This window comes from Nerophis lumbriciformis, linkage group LG04 (genome assembly GCF_033978685.3).
Source record: "Nerophis lumbriciformis linkage group LG04, RoL_Nlum_v2.1, whole genome shotgun sequence".
Taxonomy (NCBI): domain Eukaryota; kingdom Metazoa; phylum Chordata; class Actinopteri; order Syngnathiformes; family Syngnathidae; genus Nerophis; species Nerophis lumbriciformis.
In genome coordinates this window covers 54,659,706-54,676,918 of record NC_084551.2, presented here as the reverse complement: position 1 = coordinate 54,676,918, position 17,213 = coordinate 54,659,706, and the positions used below count along the sequence as shown (strand labels likewise).

Below are 17,213 nucleotides of genomic sequence, written 5' to 3'. Positions count from 1 at the left end.
TGCAATATTACAGAAACAGAAAGAATATGAGAAATTGTTCCCAATTTTATAAGAAATAAAGTTGACACAATGTGAGAAAAAGACTCATATTAGTTTATTATTATTTTTGTAATTAGTTTGTAATCTTCATTTTAACTTTGTTAATACAGTGTGTCTCTATATACATATTATTTTATTTTATTTTTTAAAATTAATTTTGGTCAGAGGTGGCACATTTCAATTTCTCACACACACTTGTTATTTCATATGTTGACCAGAGGGGGAGCACTTCAATTTTTTTTTTTATTTTTTATTTTTTTTTTTTTACACACACTTGTTATTTCATATGTTGCCCACTTTTAAAACTGACACACAGTCAATTTGAAAAATCGCTCCTTTTTGGGACCAACCCTCCAACCTCCTCATATGGAAGCTACTTTTCCTTGTCGGTGTCTCAAGAAGGGTGGGAATACAAGAACACACACACACACACACACACACACACACACACACACACACACACACACACACACACACACACGCTTTATAGGCCCATCAGTGAGTTAATTCAAAACACAAGACTTTTTCAAAGAGTTGTTTTAATATTGGAAAAAAAATGCTAAAAACAGACGTAAATAACATGTCGACACGTTACATAATAATAAAAAACTTTGTATTTGAGGTGACAAAGTGAACAATTAGTAGTTGTTTTGTCCAAAGTGGGTCAGTGGGTCATTTGCGGAACAAAGTTCAAGTTTAAAAACAACAAAAAAGAGTAAAGAGACGCAAGGTAATCAGAAAGAGATGACATTTTGATACTAATAATCTTACAATTTGTCACTTATAACACAAATCTGACACCAAGTTTTGATATATACGTTGTGTAAATGGTAAATAAAAAGAGAATACAATGATTTGTAAATCCTTTTCTACTTATATTCAATTGAATAGACTGCAAAGACAAGATATTTCATGTTCCATTTGGTAAATGTTGTTATTTTATGCAAATATTAGCTCATTTGGAATTGGATGCCTGCAACATGTTTCAAAAAAGCTGGCACAAGTGGCAAAAAAGACTGAGAAAGTTGAGGAATGCTCATCAAACACTTATTTGGAACATCCCACAGGTGAACAGGCTAATTGGGAACAGGTGGGTGCCATGATTGGGTATAAAAGCAGATTCCATGAAATGCTCAGTCGTTCACAAACAAGGACGGGGCGAGGGTCACCACTTTGTCAACAAATGCCTGAGCAAATTGTTTAGGAACAACATTTCTCAACCAGCTATTGCAAGGAATTTAGGGATTTTACCATCTACGCTTCGTAATATCATCAAATGGTTCAGAAAATCTGGAGAAATCACTGCACGTAAGCCACGATATTACGGACCTTGGATCCCTCAGGCGGTACCGCATCAAAAAGCGACATCAGTGTGTAAAGGATATCACCACATGGGATCAGGAGCACTTCAGAAAACCACTGTCAGTAACTACAGTTGGTCGCTACATCTGTAAGTGCAAGTTAAAACTCTACTATGCAAAGCCAAAGCCATTTATCAACAACACCCAGAAACAACGCCGGCTTCGCTGGGCCTGAGCTCATCTAAGATGAAATGATGCAAAGTGGAAAAGTGTTCTGTGGTCTGACGAGTCCACATTTTAATTGGAAACTGTGGACGTTGTGTCCTCCGGACCATAGAAGAAAAGAACCATCCGGATTGTTCTAGGCGCAAAGTGTAAAAGGCAGCATGTGTGATGGTATGGGGGTGTATTAGTGCCCAAGACATGGGTAACTTACACATCTGTGAAGGCACCATTAATGCTGAAAGGTACATACAGGTTTTGGAGCAACATATGTTGCCATCCAAGCAACATTATCATGGACGCCCCTGCTTATTTCAGCAAGACGATGCCAAGTCATAGTAGTCCAGACCTGTCTCCCATTGAAAATGTGTGGCGCATTATGAAGCCTAAAATACCACAACGAAGACCCCCGGACTGTTGAACAACTTAAGCTGTACATCAAGCAAGAATGGAAAATAATTCCACTTCAAAGATGTGTCCCCTCAGTTCCCAAACCTTTACTGAGTGTTGTTAAAAGGAAAGGCCATGTAACACAGTGGTAAAAATGCCCCTGTGACAACTTTTTTGCAATGTGTTGCTGCCGTTAAGTTCAAAGAGGTTTAATGAGGTTTCTCAGTTTGAACATGAAATAATGTGTGTTTAAAAATGTTGTTTGTTAAAAGTTACTTGTCTAAACAATTCAGTGTAGAGAATAATCAGTGTGTCAAAATTCAGCGTAGGCAAATGTGTTGTCTTAAAACCATGGAAAAATTTGACTGAAAGAATTGATCGTGTCTCAGAACCAGCCAGTGAGGTGTTTCAGTCTTTATTTTACCGGAAGTACCGGAAGTACGTTTATATTGAGTTTGTATTATGAGTATATTATGACTTTATAACAAATATTTCTCCAACAAAAATTTTTTGCACTGAACTTTTTTTACATTGATTTTTTTACACTGAATTTTATACAGTGATGTTTTGTTCAGTAATTTTTTTGCACTGAACCTTTTTACACAGATTTTTTTTACACTGAATTTTATACACTGAAGTTTTATACACTGTTTTTTTACACTGAAATTTCCTGTACTGATTTTTATTACACTTTTTTTTTTACACTGAATTTTTACCCACTGATGTTTGTTTTTTTTATATACCGATTTTGTTTTTAAACTGATTTTTTCTGCACAAATTTTTTTCATGCTAAAGTTTTACACACTGATTTGCTTTTTACCCAAAATTTATTTACACTGAATTTTTAGTCAACGAAGGACATGGATGGATGGAAGAATTTTTGACCCACTGATTATTTTATACACTGATTTGTTTTTATAATTAATTTTTCTTCACTGATTTTTTTACACTGAATTTTATACACTGAGGTTTTATACAGTAAATGTTTTTACACTGAACTTTATACACTGATGTTTTTTTTTCAGTAATTTTTTTGCACTGAACCTTTTTACACTGATTGTTTTACACTGAATTTTATACACTGAGGTTTTATACAGTGATTTTTTTTACACGGGACTTTTTTTTTACACTGATTTTTTTACATTGAATTTTATACACTGTTTTATTCAGTAAATTTTTTACACTGAACTTTTTACACTGATTTTTTACATTGAATTTTATAAATGTAAATCTTTTTACACCAAAGTTTGATACATTTATTTTTTATTATAAATATATTTATACTGAATTTTTAGTCATTGAAACTGTCTGCATAATTTGATGTACATAAAAAAATCAGTGTATAAAAACTACAGTTATTCCTTTGACACATACATTTTTTACACTTATTTTTTTTTGCACTGCATTTTTTTACACTAAATTGTATACATTGAATTATTTTTCACACTGAATTTTTTTTACAGTGATTCTTTTCACACTGAATTGTTTTTGTTTTGCACTGAATTGTTTTTTTTTACAGTACATTTCATACATTGAATTCATTTTACCTCAACGTTTTATGCACTTAATTATTTTACAATACATTTTATACTTTTAATTTTTTTGATTACATTTTTTTACAGTGATTCTTTTGACACATAATATTATTACACTTAATTATTTTTTGCACTTAATTTTTTTACACAAAATTTTATACATTGAATTATTTTTTACACTGAATATTTTGACACTGATTCTTTTGACACAGATTCTTTTTTACAATACATTTTATACATTTAATTTTTTTGATAACATTTTTTTACAGTGATTCTTTTGACACCATTTTTTTTTACATAAAATTTTTTTTGCACTGAATTATTTTACACTAAATTTTATACTTTTAATTTTTTTGATTACATTTTTTTTACAGTGATTCTTTTGACACACAATATTTTTACACTTAATTATTTTTTGCACTTAATTTTTTTACACTAAATTTTATACATTGAATTATTTTTTACACTGAATATTTTGACACTGATTCTTTTTTACAATACATTTTATACATTTAATTTTTTTGATAACATTTTTTTTACATTAAAATTTTTTTTTGCACTGAATTATTTTACACTAAATTTTACACATTGAATTATTTTTCCCACCGAATTTTTTTAAAGTGATTCTTTCCACACTGAATTGTTTTTTTTTTACACTACATTTCATACATCAAATTCATTTTACCTCAACGTTTTATGCACTGAATTATTTTACAATACATTTTATACTTTTACATTTTTGATTTAATTTTTTTACAGTAATTCTTTTGACACAATATTTTTACACTTAATTTTTTTTTGCACTTAATTTTTTTACACTAAATTTTATACATTTAATTATTTTTTACACTGAATATTTTGACAGTGATTTTTTTTTTACAATACATTTTATTTAATTTTTTTTTTTAATTTTTTTTTACAGTGATTCTTTTGACACAATTGTTTTTACATTTAAATTTTTTATGCATTGAATTTTTTTACACTAAATTTTACACATTGAATTATTTTTCACACTGAATTTTTTTTACAGTGATTCTATTCACGAATTGTTTTTTTTTGCACTGAATTTTTTTTTGTACACTAAATTTCATACATCGAGTTCATTTTACCTCGACGTTTTATGCACTGAATTATTTTTTTACACTACATTTATTGACACAAAACTTGTTATTCAATTAAATTGTCAGCACAATTTGATGTTAAAAAAAATTAAAAACATTTCAGTTTGCAAAAATTCAAAGGCAAAAATTTCAGTTACATAAATTCAGTGTCTAAAAATAGCTTTCGTAACAAAGACACGTATTATCCTTCAATATTTTTGTGTTTCTGTTTGTTATTTCTTTTTTTTTTTTGGAGCACCAAAGTTTGAGCCTCACTTTGGACACCCCTGGTTGAGTTGACTAGTTAGGGGGGGTCCACTTTGAAGTGGGCGACGTGTGTGTGCACCAGAGCGCATGTTTTTTGTTTGCACGTTAGCGCGTGGGAGGAAAAGGGGGAATCCAGGCTTGGTGTAAAAGGGTGTGCATGCTGTACGCGTGTGTAATTACGGCCATGTGGCTGAATAAATGCGGTGTCTGTGTAGCTCGCGTGCGCGGGGGCAACAATGTTTGTGTGCATCTTGTGTGTGTGTGTGTGTGTGTGTGTGTGTGGCCTTCATATGCCCATTACATTACCCATGACATCAGCGATGAGTGTGTTGAAGCAGCTCGGAGCAGAGAGCCAGCGAGACACTTGGGCTGCGGCCTCCGAGGAAGGGAACCGGTGACACGGCCAGACAAACTTTACTCACACAAGCCTCTCTCAGCGGCGCAACACTCTCCGCTCACCTTTCGCTGGCTCGGACCGCACAGGCGCCTCGATTCATGCCAGTGTTTGCCAAAGCCTCTTTAACACGCCGATTGGAACACATTTGGGTCGTATTCTCCGACTACTCAAACACGGCGGTGTTGTTGATGAGGCGGCGGCACAAACTGCCGGGTCCCCCCCCGTCGCAATCTGGCCGTTGTGTCCTTGGGCAAGGCGCTTGACCCACCCTGCTGATGTGTGCATGTTGATGAACGTTTAGTGCTGGTCACAAATGTAGCGCTGATTATACATACTTGGTCTTTAAAACTGACTTCTGAACATCGTTGCAAAATAGTTGTTTTTTTAACATTGGATCCATGAATTAATTAACGTGGACCCCGACTTAAACAAGTTGAAAAACTTATTGGGGTGTTACCGTTTAGTGGTCAATTGTACGGAATATGTACTGTGCAATCTACTAATACAAGTCTCAATCAATCAATCAATCCACGTTGTTGGTTGGGAAATGACCAAATTTCAATGGTCAAATCAACGTCAAAACCTAACATTGATTAAACGTTGTCAAAGAGCATGTTGTTTCAACGTTGTGTTGTAGAATATTGGTTGGGAAATGACCACAATTCAATGGTCAAATCAATGTCAGAATCCAACATTGATTAAACGTTGTATTTGTGTTGGAGAATATTGGTTGGGAAATGACTAAATTTGGAACCCAGAACCCAACATTGATTAAACGTCGTCAAAAAGCATGTTGTTTCAACGTTGTGTTTGTGTTGTAGAATATTGGTTGGGAAATGACCAAAATTCAATGGTCACATCAACGTCAGAATCCAACATTGATTAAACGTTGTCAAAGAGCATGTTGTTTCAACGTCGTATTTGTGTTGTAGAAAAATGGTTGGAAAATGACTAAAATTCAATAATCAAATCAACGTCAGAACCCAACATTGATTAAACGTTGTCAAAAAGCATGTTGTTAAAATGTTGTGTTGTAGAATATTGGTTGGGAAATGACGAAATTTCAATGGTCAAATCAACATCAGAACCCAACGTTGATTAAACAACGTCAAAAAAGTATGTTGTTTCAACGTTATATGTGTGTTGTAGAATATTGGTTGGGAAATGACCAAATTTCAACGGTCAAATCAACGTCACAACCTGACATTGAATATATGTCGCCAAAAATTATGTTGTTTCAACGTTGTGTTGTAGAATATTGTTTGGGAAATGACTAAAATTCAATAATCAAATCAATGTCAAAACCCAACATTGATTAAACGTTGTCAAAAAGCATGTTGTTTCAACGTTGTGTTGTAGAATATTGTTTGGGAAATGACTAAAATTCAATAATCAAATCAATGTCAAAACCCAACATTGATTAAACGTTGTCAAAAAGCATGTTGTTTCAACGTTGTATTTGTGTTGTAGAATGTTGGTTAGGAAATGACCAAGTTTCAATGGTCAAATCAAGGTCACAACCCAACATTGAATAAACGTCCATAAGCATGATGTTTTAACCTATTTGTGTTGTAGAATATTGGTTAGGAAATGACCAAGTTTCAATGGTCAAATCAATGTCAGAACCCAACATTGACTAAATGTCGCCAAAAAGTGTGTTGTTTCAACGTTGTGTTGTATAAAATTGGTTGGGAAATGACCAAAATTCAACGGTCAAATCAACGTCAGAACCCAACATTGATTAAACGTTGTCAAAAAGCATGTTGTTTCAATGTTGTGTTGTAAAATATTGGTTGAGAATTGACAAAATTTCAATGGTCAAATCAACATCAGAACCCAACGTTGATTAAACGTTGTCAAAAAGTATGTTGTTTCAACGTTATATGTGTGTTGTAGAATATTGATTGGGAAATCACCAAATTTCAATGGTCAAATCAACGTCACAACCTGACATTGAATATAAGTCGCCAAAAAGCATGTTGTTTCAACGTTGTGTTGTAGAATATTGGTTGGGAAATGACTAAAATTCAATGATCAAATCAATGTCAGAACCCAACATTGAATAAACGTCCATAAGCATGATGTTTTAACCTATTTGTGTTGTAGAATATTGGTTAGGAAATGACCAAATTTCAATGGTCAAATCAATGTCAGAACCCAACATTGACTAAACGTTGCCAAAAAGCATGTTGTATCAACGTTGTGTTTGTGTTGTAGAACAATGGTTAGGAAATGACCAAAATTCAGTAATAAAATCAGTGTCAGAACCCAACATTGATTAAACATCGCCAAAAAGCATGTTGTTTTAATGTATTTGTGTTGTAAAATATTGGTTAGGAAATGACCAAATTTCAATGGTCAAATCAACGTCAGAACCTGACATTGATTAAATGTTGTCAAAAAGCATGTTGTTTCAATGCTGTGTTTGTGTCCTGGAATATTGGTTGGGAAATGACTAAAATTCAATAATCAAATCAATGTCAGAACCCAACATTGATTAAACGTTGTCAAAAAGCATGTTGTTTCAATGTATTTGTGTTGTTGAATATTGGTTAGGAAATGACCAAATTTCTATGGTCAAATCAATGTCAGAACCCAATATTGAATAAATGTCGCCAAAAAGCATGTTGTTTCAACGTTGTATTTGTGTTATAGAAAATGACAAAAATTCAATAATCAAATCAACGTCAGAACCCAACATTGATTAAACGTTGTCAAAAACCATGTTTCAATGTTGTGTTGTAAAATATTGGTTGAGAAATGACGAAATTTCAATGGTCAAATCAACATCAGAACCCAACGTTGATTAAACGTTGTCAAAAAGTATGTTGTTTCAACGTTATATGTGTGTTCTAGAATATTGGTTGGGAAATGACCAAATTTCAACGGTCAAATCAACGTCACAACCTGACATTGAATATATGTCGCCAAAAAGTATGTTGTTTCAACGCTGTGTTGTAGAGTATTGGTTGGGAAATGACTTAAATTCAATAATCAAATAAATGTCAGAACCCAACATTGATTAAACGTTGTCAAAAAGCATGTTGTTTCAACGTTGTGTTGTAAAATATTGGTTGAGAAATGACCAAATTCCAATGGTCAAATCAACATCAGAACCCAACATTGATTAAACGTTGTCAAAAAGTATGTTGTTTCAACTTTATATGTGTGTTCTAGAATATTGGTTGGGAAATAACCAAATTTCAACTAGCAAATCAACGTCACAACCTGCCATTGAATATATGTCGTCAAAAAGCATGTTGTTTCAATGTTGTGTTGTAGAATATTGGTTGGGAAATGACCAAATGTCAATTGTCAAATCAACATCAGAACCCAACATTGATTAAACGTTGTCAAAAATAATGTCGTTTCAACGTATTTGTGCTGTTGAATATTGGTTGGGAAATGACTAAAATTCAATAATCAAATCAATGTCAGAACCCAACATTGATTAAACATTGTCAAAAAGCATGTTGTTTCAATGTTGTGTTGTAGAATATTGGTTGGGAAATGACCACAAATCAATGGTCAAATCAACGTCAGAACCTGACATTGAATAAACGTTGTCAAAAAGCATGTTGTTTCAACGTTGTGTTTGTTTTGTAGAATACTAGTTGGGAAATAACTAAAATTCAATAATCAAATCAATGTCAGAACCCAACATTGATTAAACGTCGTCAAAAAGCATGTTGTTTCAACGTTGTATTTGTGTTGTAGAATATTGGTTGTTTCAACGTTGTGTTGTAGAATATTGGTTGGGAAATGACTAAAATTCAATATTCAAATCAATGTCAGAACCCAACATTGATTAAACGTTGTCAAAAAGCATGTTGTTTCAACGTTGTATTTGTGTTGTAGAGTATTGCTTGGAAAATGACCAACATTCAACGGTCAAATTCGACGTCAGAACCCAACATTTATTAAACATTGTCAAAAAGCATGTTGTTTCAATGTTGTGTTGTAGAATATTGGTTGGGAAATGACCAACATTCAATGGTCAAATCAACATCAGAACCCAACATTGCATAAACGTTGTCAAAAAGCATGTTGTTTCAACATTATAATTGAGTTGCTCGACGTCAGGACCTAACTCAACAAGTTCTCAACGATGATTCAATGTTTTGTGCCTGCTGAGTTAGCACCAGTGTGTGAATGTGGAATAAATAATGACTTGTACCCAATCAATTCCATCCGTACTACTGGCTACACATTCACCAAATACTACAAGGGTACCATATTCCCATTACGTGGTTGCGCGTGACGTCACGTCCGGTTGCAGACTCGGGACCGGCTGGAATAGAACTTTGTTGTCATTGCACTTATAAATTAATTCATTGAAAAAGAGAAACATGAATAATTGGTACTAGCATTGACAAAAGTCCATATTTGAGTAAAAAACTGCAAAACAGGCTTGTCGGTATGAAATAGCCTCTGTGTTTTCTGACCTAATATATATATATATATATATATATATATATATATATATATATATAAACAAATAAATAATTGGCAATATTGTGATGAAAGTCAGACTTTTACATGAAAAATGTCACCATTTTGCATTAAAAAGTAATAATTTTACATAAAAAAAGGAATAATTTTATGAGAAAATATTGCAATAATGCAATACTTGTTCCCGATTTTATAAGAAAAAAGTCGACACATTGTGAGAAAAAGACTGCTTTTAGTTTATTATTATTATGTAATTAGTTTTTAACTTTGTTATTACAGTATGTCTATATATATATATATATATATATATATATATATATATATATATATATATATATATGTATAAAAATTGAAGTGCTCCCCCTATGGTCAACATATGAAATAACAAGTGTGTGTAAGAAATTGAAATGCGCCACCTTTGGCCAAAATTAATTTAAAAAAATAAAATAAAATAATATGTATAGAGACATACTGTAATAGCAAAGTTAAAAAATGAAGATTACAAATTAATTACAAAAAAAATACAAATTAACTAAAATCAGTCTTTTTCTCACATTGTGTCGACTTTTTTCTTATAAAATCGGGAACAATTTCTCATATTATTTCTGTATTGCAATATTTTCTCATAAATAATTCCTTTTTAATGTAAAATTCTGACTTTTATCACAATATTGCCAATTATATATATATAGTATATAAAAATAAATAGATAAATATATATATATATATATATATATATATATATATATTTATTTATTTATCTATTTATTTATTTATATATATTATATATATATATAATTGGCAATATTGCCAATTATATATATAGTATATAAAATTAAATAGATAAATATATATATATATATATATATATATATATATATATATATATATCTATTTATATATATATATATTTATTTATTTATCTATTTATTTATTTTTATATATTATATATATAATCGGCAATATTGTGATAAAAGTCAGAATTTTACATTAAAAAGGAATCATTTATGAGAAAATATTGCAATAATACAGAAAGAATATGAGAAATTGTTCCCGATTTTATAAGAAAAAAGTCGACACAATGCGAGAAAAAGACTGATTTTAGTTTTAGTTTGTTTTTTTTGTAATTAATTTGTAATCTTCATTTTTAACTTTGTTATTACAGTATGTCTCTATATACATATTTTATTTTTTTTAAATTAATTTTGGCCAAAGGTGGCGCATTTCAATTTCTTACACACACTTGTTATTTCATATGTTGACCAGAGGGGGAGCACTTCAATATATATATATATATATATATATATATATATATATATATATATATATATATATATATATATATATATATATATATATATATATATATATATATATATATATACCTGAAAAGCGAGGCTGGCAAATAAAGCCCTCTGATGAGTGATCAGAGGCAGGTGAGTCTCCTGATCACTAATCAGAGGCAGAATTGCACAATCAGCACTTTGTGGCAGAACAGGAAGTGGAAACTAAAAATAAGAGCGCTGGACAGGAACTAAACACCAACGCGGGGAAAACAATATAGACATTTTTTGTGTTTGTTTTATTTTTTATTTATTGTGATATGCATATAAAGAGTTTTTATTGAATACTGTAGGATCTGAAAGTTCTGGGTTCGAATCTCCATTTTCACATCTGGGTGTGGAGTTTGCATTTTCTCTCGGTGCGTGCCTGTGTGGGTCTTCTCCGAGTACTTTGGCTTCCGCCCGCATTCCAAGGACTTGCAATCTTAGGTTCATTGGAGACTCTTTACCGGAGGTGTCCAAAGTGCGGCCCCGGGGGCCATTTGCGGCATACAGCTAGTTTTTTTTTTTTTTTACGGTCAACGGCACATTCTAAAAATACTATTAAACAAAACCCAACAGTTTAGAAAAGTGTAATAAAAGAGCAAAAAGTTGCAATGTTGCCTCTAATAACACATTCTGTAAATCCGTCATTGCTCAAAAAATAATAATGAATCAAAATCAATGTTGTTATAAGTTATTGACCTATTGAAAGCTCCAATTACTTTAAGTATTCCACTTTGAAATAGTTTTTTCGGGAAAATATTGCATATTTTGTGTGTTTGCCATAAAAAAAACAATGTTTTCTTTGACAAAAATGGCATAAAACAAACAAGATGGATCTAAAATTGATCTAGTTATATGCTATATTTTATATTGCTACTGTGGTATATTTTTAAGTTTACTTTATACCCGCATGATCCTTTCCATCCTTACCCTTTCCATCCTTTGTAACTGAGCTACTGTGTGGAACAATTTCCCTTGTGGATCAATAAAGTTTGTCTAAGTCTAAGTCTAGAGATTTGAGGGTTGAAAGTAAAAAAAAATATGAGAAAATAATGTATGACTTATTTTTTAACACTTTTGTGGGTGTGGCTCTTTGGGATCCCCAAGAATTGTAGTGTTTTATTTTTTTTAAATTCAAAAAGTTCAAAAAAATCTTCTTTCCGCTTATTTGAGGTCGGGTGGCGGGGGGTAGCAGCCTAAGCAGAGAAGCCCAGACTTCCCTTTCCCCCCCTAGCTCCGCCCGGGGGCGTTCCCAGGCCAGCTGGGCGACACAGTCTCTCCGAGGTGTCCTGTCCTGGTTTTTAAATTAAAATCGAATTCAAAAAATTTAAATCAATATGGTTTACCTTTTTAATTATCCAATTAATATTGCATATTTTGTATTTAAAAAAAAAAGAAAAAAAAGGGGTTTCCTTTGACAAAAATGGCATAACAAATAAAAAATGTAGATAAAACTTTGTATTGACAGAGAATTAAAGCTGATCTTGTGATGATCCGGGGCTCGGATCATGTTTTGGTTAGTTATGTTCTATTAGTTTTGGACTCCCTAATTCCTGTTTTGTGCACTCCTGGGTAGTGATGGGTCCGGCAACACCGATGCATCGGCGCATGCGTCGAGCTCATAGAGCGAAACCCTGTGTCGGTGCGCGTACCGCTTTTAGAAAGTCACGTGACCGATCATGAGCTGTTTTGGTCACGTGACCGATACGCGAACTGTGTCGCACTGACGCCTCCTCTGTGCCCTGTGAGCGGCTCTTTTCTACAGCCGGAGAAATAATAACTAAGAAGAGAAAGCGTCTAAAATTGAATACGTTGGAAAAACTTTTTTTTTTTTTTTTTTTATAAAAATGTGTAAAAAAAAAAAATAATAATTTCCAGGTCCACAAGCATCCTCATTCACAACACGTTCTCTTAGATTTCCATGTTATGATACATGTTCACATTATTTATTGACTGTATCTAAAAAAAGACAAAAAATATATTTTTATTTAAATGAAGTTATGAAATAATCCTAAATGAAATACAATGACTTGGTTTATATTATTGTATATACTAGGTCAGTGGTTCTCAACCTTTTTTCAGCAATGTACCCCCTGTGATTTTTTTTTTAATTCAAGTACCCCTAATCAGAGCAAAGCATTTTTGGTTGAAAAAAAAAAAAGATGAAGTAAAATACAGCACTATGTCATCAGTTTCTGATTTATTAAATTGTATAACAGTGCAAAATATTGCTCATTTGTAGTGGTCTTTCTTGATCTATTTGGAAAAAAAGATATAAAAATAGCTAAAAACTTGTTGAAAAATAAACAAGTGATTCAATTATAAATAAAGATTTCTACACCTAGAAGTAATAATCAACTTAAAGTGCCCTCTTTGGGGATTGTATTAGAGCTCCATCTGGATTCATGAACTTAATTCTAAACATTTATTCACAAAAAAAAAAAAGATCTTTAACATCAATATTTATGGAACATGTCCACAAAAAATCTAGCTGTCAACACTGAATATTGCATTGTTGCATTTCTTTTCACAGTTCTTTTTGACAGACATTTTAGTGACAAACCTGAGCTTGTGCTTCACGGAGTTTATGAACTTACAGTCATATTTTGTTGAAGTATTATTCAATAAATATATTTATAAAGGATTTTTGAATTGTTGCTATTTTTAGAATATTTGTAAAAAATCTCACGTACCCCTTGGCATACCTTCAAGTACCCCCAGGGGTACGCGTACCCCCATTTGAGAACCACTGTACTAGGTCATAAAATCAGTGTCAGTTGAGTCGGTCCATAGGTTGCCTGTAGGGATTTTTAATGTCCAGCAGATGTCAGTATTTAGTGACACAGTATCGACACAGTATCAATACAGTTTTGCAATGTGTCGAAACGCTTCATGAGGCCTCATCAACCCATCACTACTCCTGGGTTTATTTTGGACACCAAGAGGATTAATTGTGTTCACCTGTCTCTAATATTAGTGTTCACCCGCTCACCCGCTTCCCGAGCACTAATCAGAGACATTATTTAAGTCGGCCTGGCGTCATTGTTTGCTTCATGCAAGGCTTGTTTTCTGTTTTTATGTACTCAATTGATTTTTTGTGAGAACTAAATCATGTTCCTACCTGCACGCCATGTCCTGAGTGGTCCGTCTGCATTTCGGGAGAACGAACCCCGCCAGTAAGCTGCGAAAACCCCATCGTGACAGAATGACGCCAGGCCGACTGACCAGGCTTAAATAATGCCTCTGATTAGTGCTCGGGAAGCAGGTGAGCGGGCGAACACTAATCAGAGGCAGGTGAACCCAATTAATCCCCATGGTGACCAAAATAAACCCAGGAGTGCACAAAACGGGAATTAAGGGAGTCCAAAATGAACAGAACATAACTAAGCAAAACATGATCCGGGCCACGGATCATATCCAGATCTAAAGATTTAAGCGTTAAATAATACACATTTGCTGTGATGAGGTGGCGACTTGTCCAGGGTGTACACCGCCTTCCGCCCGAAAGTGACTTATTTAAATTTCTTTAAATGATTTCCAAGTCCCTGGGACCAAACTTGAAGGAGCCCTAAAATTATATATTTATATATATATATACATATATATATATATATATATATATATATATATAAGTTAAAGTACCAATGATTGTCACACACACACTAGTATATACAGTATATATATATATATATATATATATATACTGTATATTAGTGTTGTCACGATACCAATATTTTGGTACCGGTACCAAAATGTATTTCGATATTTTTCTGTACTTTTCGATACTTTTCTAGATAAAGGGGACCACAAAAAAATTTTTACATTAAAAAGGAATCATTTATGAGAAAATATTGCAATAATACAGAAAGAATATGAGAAATTGTTCCCGATTTTATAAGAAAAAAGTCGACACAATGTGAGAAAAAGACTGATTTTAGTTTATTTATTATTATTTTTTTTAAACTAATTTGTAATCTTCATTTTTAACTTTGTTATTACAGTATGTCTCTATATAAATATTATTTTATTTTATTTTTTTAAATTAATTTTGGCCAAAGGTGGCCCATTTCAATTCCTTACACACACTTGTTATTTCATATGTTGACCAGAGGGGGAGCACTTCAATTTATATACATACCATACATATACCGGTATATATATATATATATATATATATATATATATATATATATATATATATATATATATATATATATATATATATATATATATATATATGTATAGATAGACATACTGTAATAAAAAAGTTAAAAATGAAGATTAAAAACTAATCACATAATAATAATAATAATAATAATAATAATAATAAACTAAAAGCAGTCTTTTTCTCACAATGTGTCGACTTTTTTCCTCATAAAATCGGGAACAATTTCTCATATTCTTTCTGTTTCTGCATTATTGCAATATTTCCTCATAAAATTATTCCTTTTTTTATGTAAAATTATTACTTTTTAATGCAAAATTGTGACATTTTTCTTGTAAAATTCTGACTTTTATCACAATATTGCCAATTATTTATTTGTTTATATATATATATATATATATATATATATATATATATATATATATATATATATATATATATATATATATATATATATATATATACTGTATATTAGTGTTGTCCCGATACCAATATTTTGGTACCGGTACCAAAATGTATTTCGATATTTTTCGGTACTTTTCGATACTTTTCTAGATAAAGGGGACCACAAAAAAATGTCATTATTGGCTTTATTTTAACAAAAAATCTTAGTGTACATGAAACATATGTTTATTATTGCAAGTTAGTCCTTAAATAAAATAGTGAACATACTAGACAACTTGTCCTTTAGTAGTAAGTAAACAAACAAAGACTCCTAATTTAGTCTGCTGACATATGCAGTAACATATTGTGTCATTTATACACCTATTATTTTGTACATATTATTAAGGACAAGCTGTAAAAAATGATTATAAATCTACTTGTTCATTTACTGATAATATCTGCTTACTTTCTCTTTTAACATGTTCTATCTACACTTCTGTTAAAATGTAATAATCACTTATTCTTCTCTTCTTTGATACTTTACATTAGTTTTGGATGATACCACACATTTGGGCATCAATCTGATACCAAGTAGTTACAGGATCATACATTGGTCATATTCAAAGTCCTCATGTGTCCAGGGACATATTTAATGACTTTATAAACATAATATACATTTAGATGTTGTGATGCCAAAAAATATCGATGTAATAATAGTAGTATCGACTTGATACGCTCCTGTACTTGGTATCATTACAGTGGATGTCAGGTGTAGATCCACCAATGGCGTTTGTTTACATTTTGACACCGGTGAGTGTGTAGTGAAGCATGTTTAGCTATTCCTCGTCCTGCAGTGATAATGCTACGTGTAAGAAACTTACTTTATTTGTCGCCATGGAGACCAGGATTAGTGATTTAGAAGTAGCTGGATGGACGTTAGCCGCTAGCTAGCTAGCCATGTCTTAAAGCACCTTCGTCCTGAGGGTGTTTCAGTGTTATAACTTCACCTTTATTGTTAGTTTTTAAGCCAAAATGCGTCCGTTCTCCCTTTTCTGTCTACACACTGTGTCTGCTTGTAAGTACTCCGTGTGTGTGCGCTGCCGAACATGCTCCTCTGCTGGTAAAACCGGCAATGACATGACGTGAGGACGGGGGTTTGGGAGGGGGTCGGTACTTTTTAGAGGCGGTATAGTACGGAATATGATTCATTAGTATCGTGGTACTATGCTAATACTGTACAACCCTAGTATATATGTATGTATACATCAAACTATAGTGGTTAAAGTGTCCGCCCTGATTAAAGTGTACTTAAATGTTGTGTGTTGTTTGCTGTGTGATGTTGCCTTCTTCTATTTGGGTACTTGTAGGATGAAAGCTTGTTACTTCAGTCATTGATTTGTCGTTCATTACCCCCACATAGTAGTAGTAGTAGTAGTAGTAGTAGTAGTAGTAGTAGTAGTGTGTATGCGTGTGTACTTAAATGTTGTGTGTTGTTTGCTGTGTGATGTTGCCTTTTTCCTATTTTGATATATGTAGGATTGAAAGCTTGTTACTTAAATAATTTATTTGTCGTTCATTACCCCCACATAGTAGTAGTAGTAGTAGTTGTAGTAGAAGTAGTAGTAGTAGTAGT

General features: G+C 32.2%; 1 protein-coding gene across 1 annotated transcript in view; it reads right to left on the bottom strand.

Annotated features, from left to right (window-relative positions):
• il11a (interleukin 11a) overlaps positions 1–14,221 on the bottom strand; it is a 62,085-nt gene extending 47,864 nt beyond the window's left edge. Inside the window, exon 1 of the mRNA XM_061958817.2 lies at positions 14,153–14,221. The gene's annotated coding sequence lies outside the window, so the exon portion shown is untranslated. The remainder of the gene's footprint in view (positions 1–14,152) is intronic.
• Between the last annotated feature and the right edge of the window lie 2,992 nt (positions 14,222–17,213).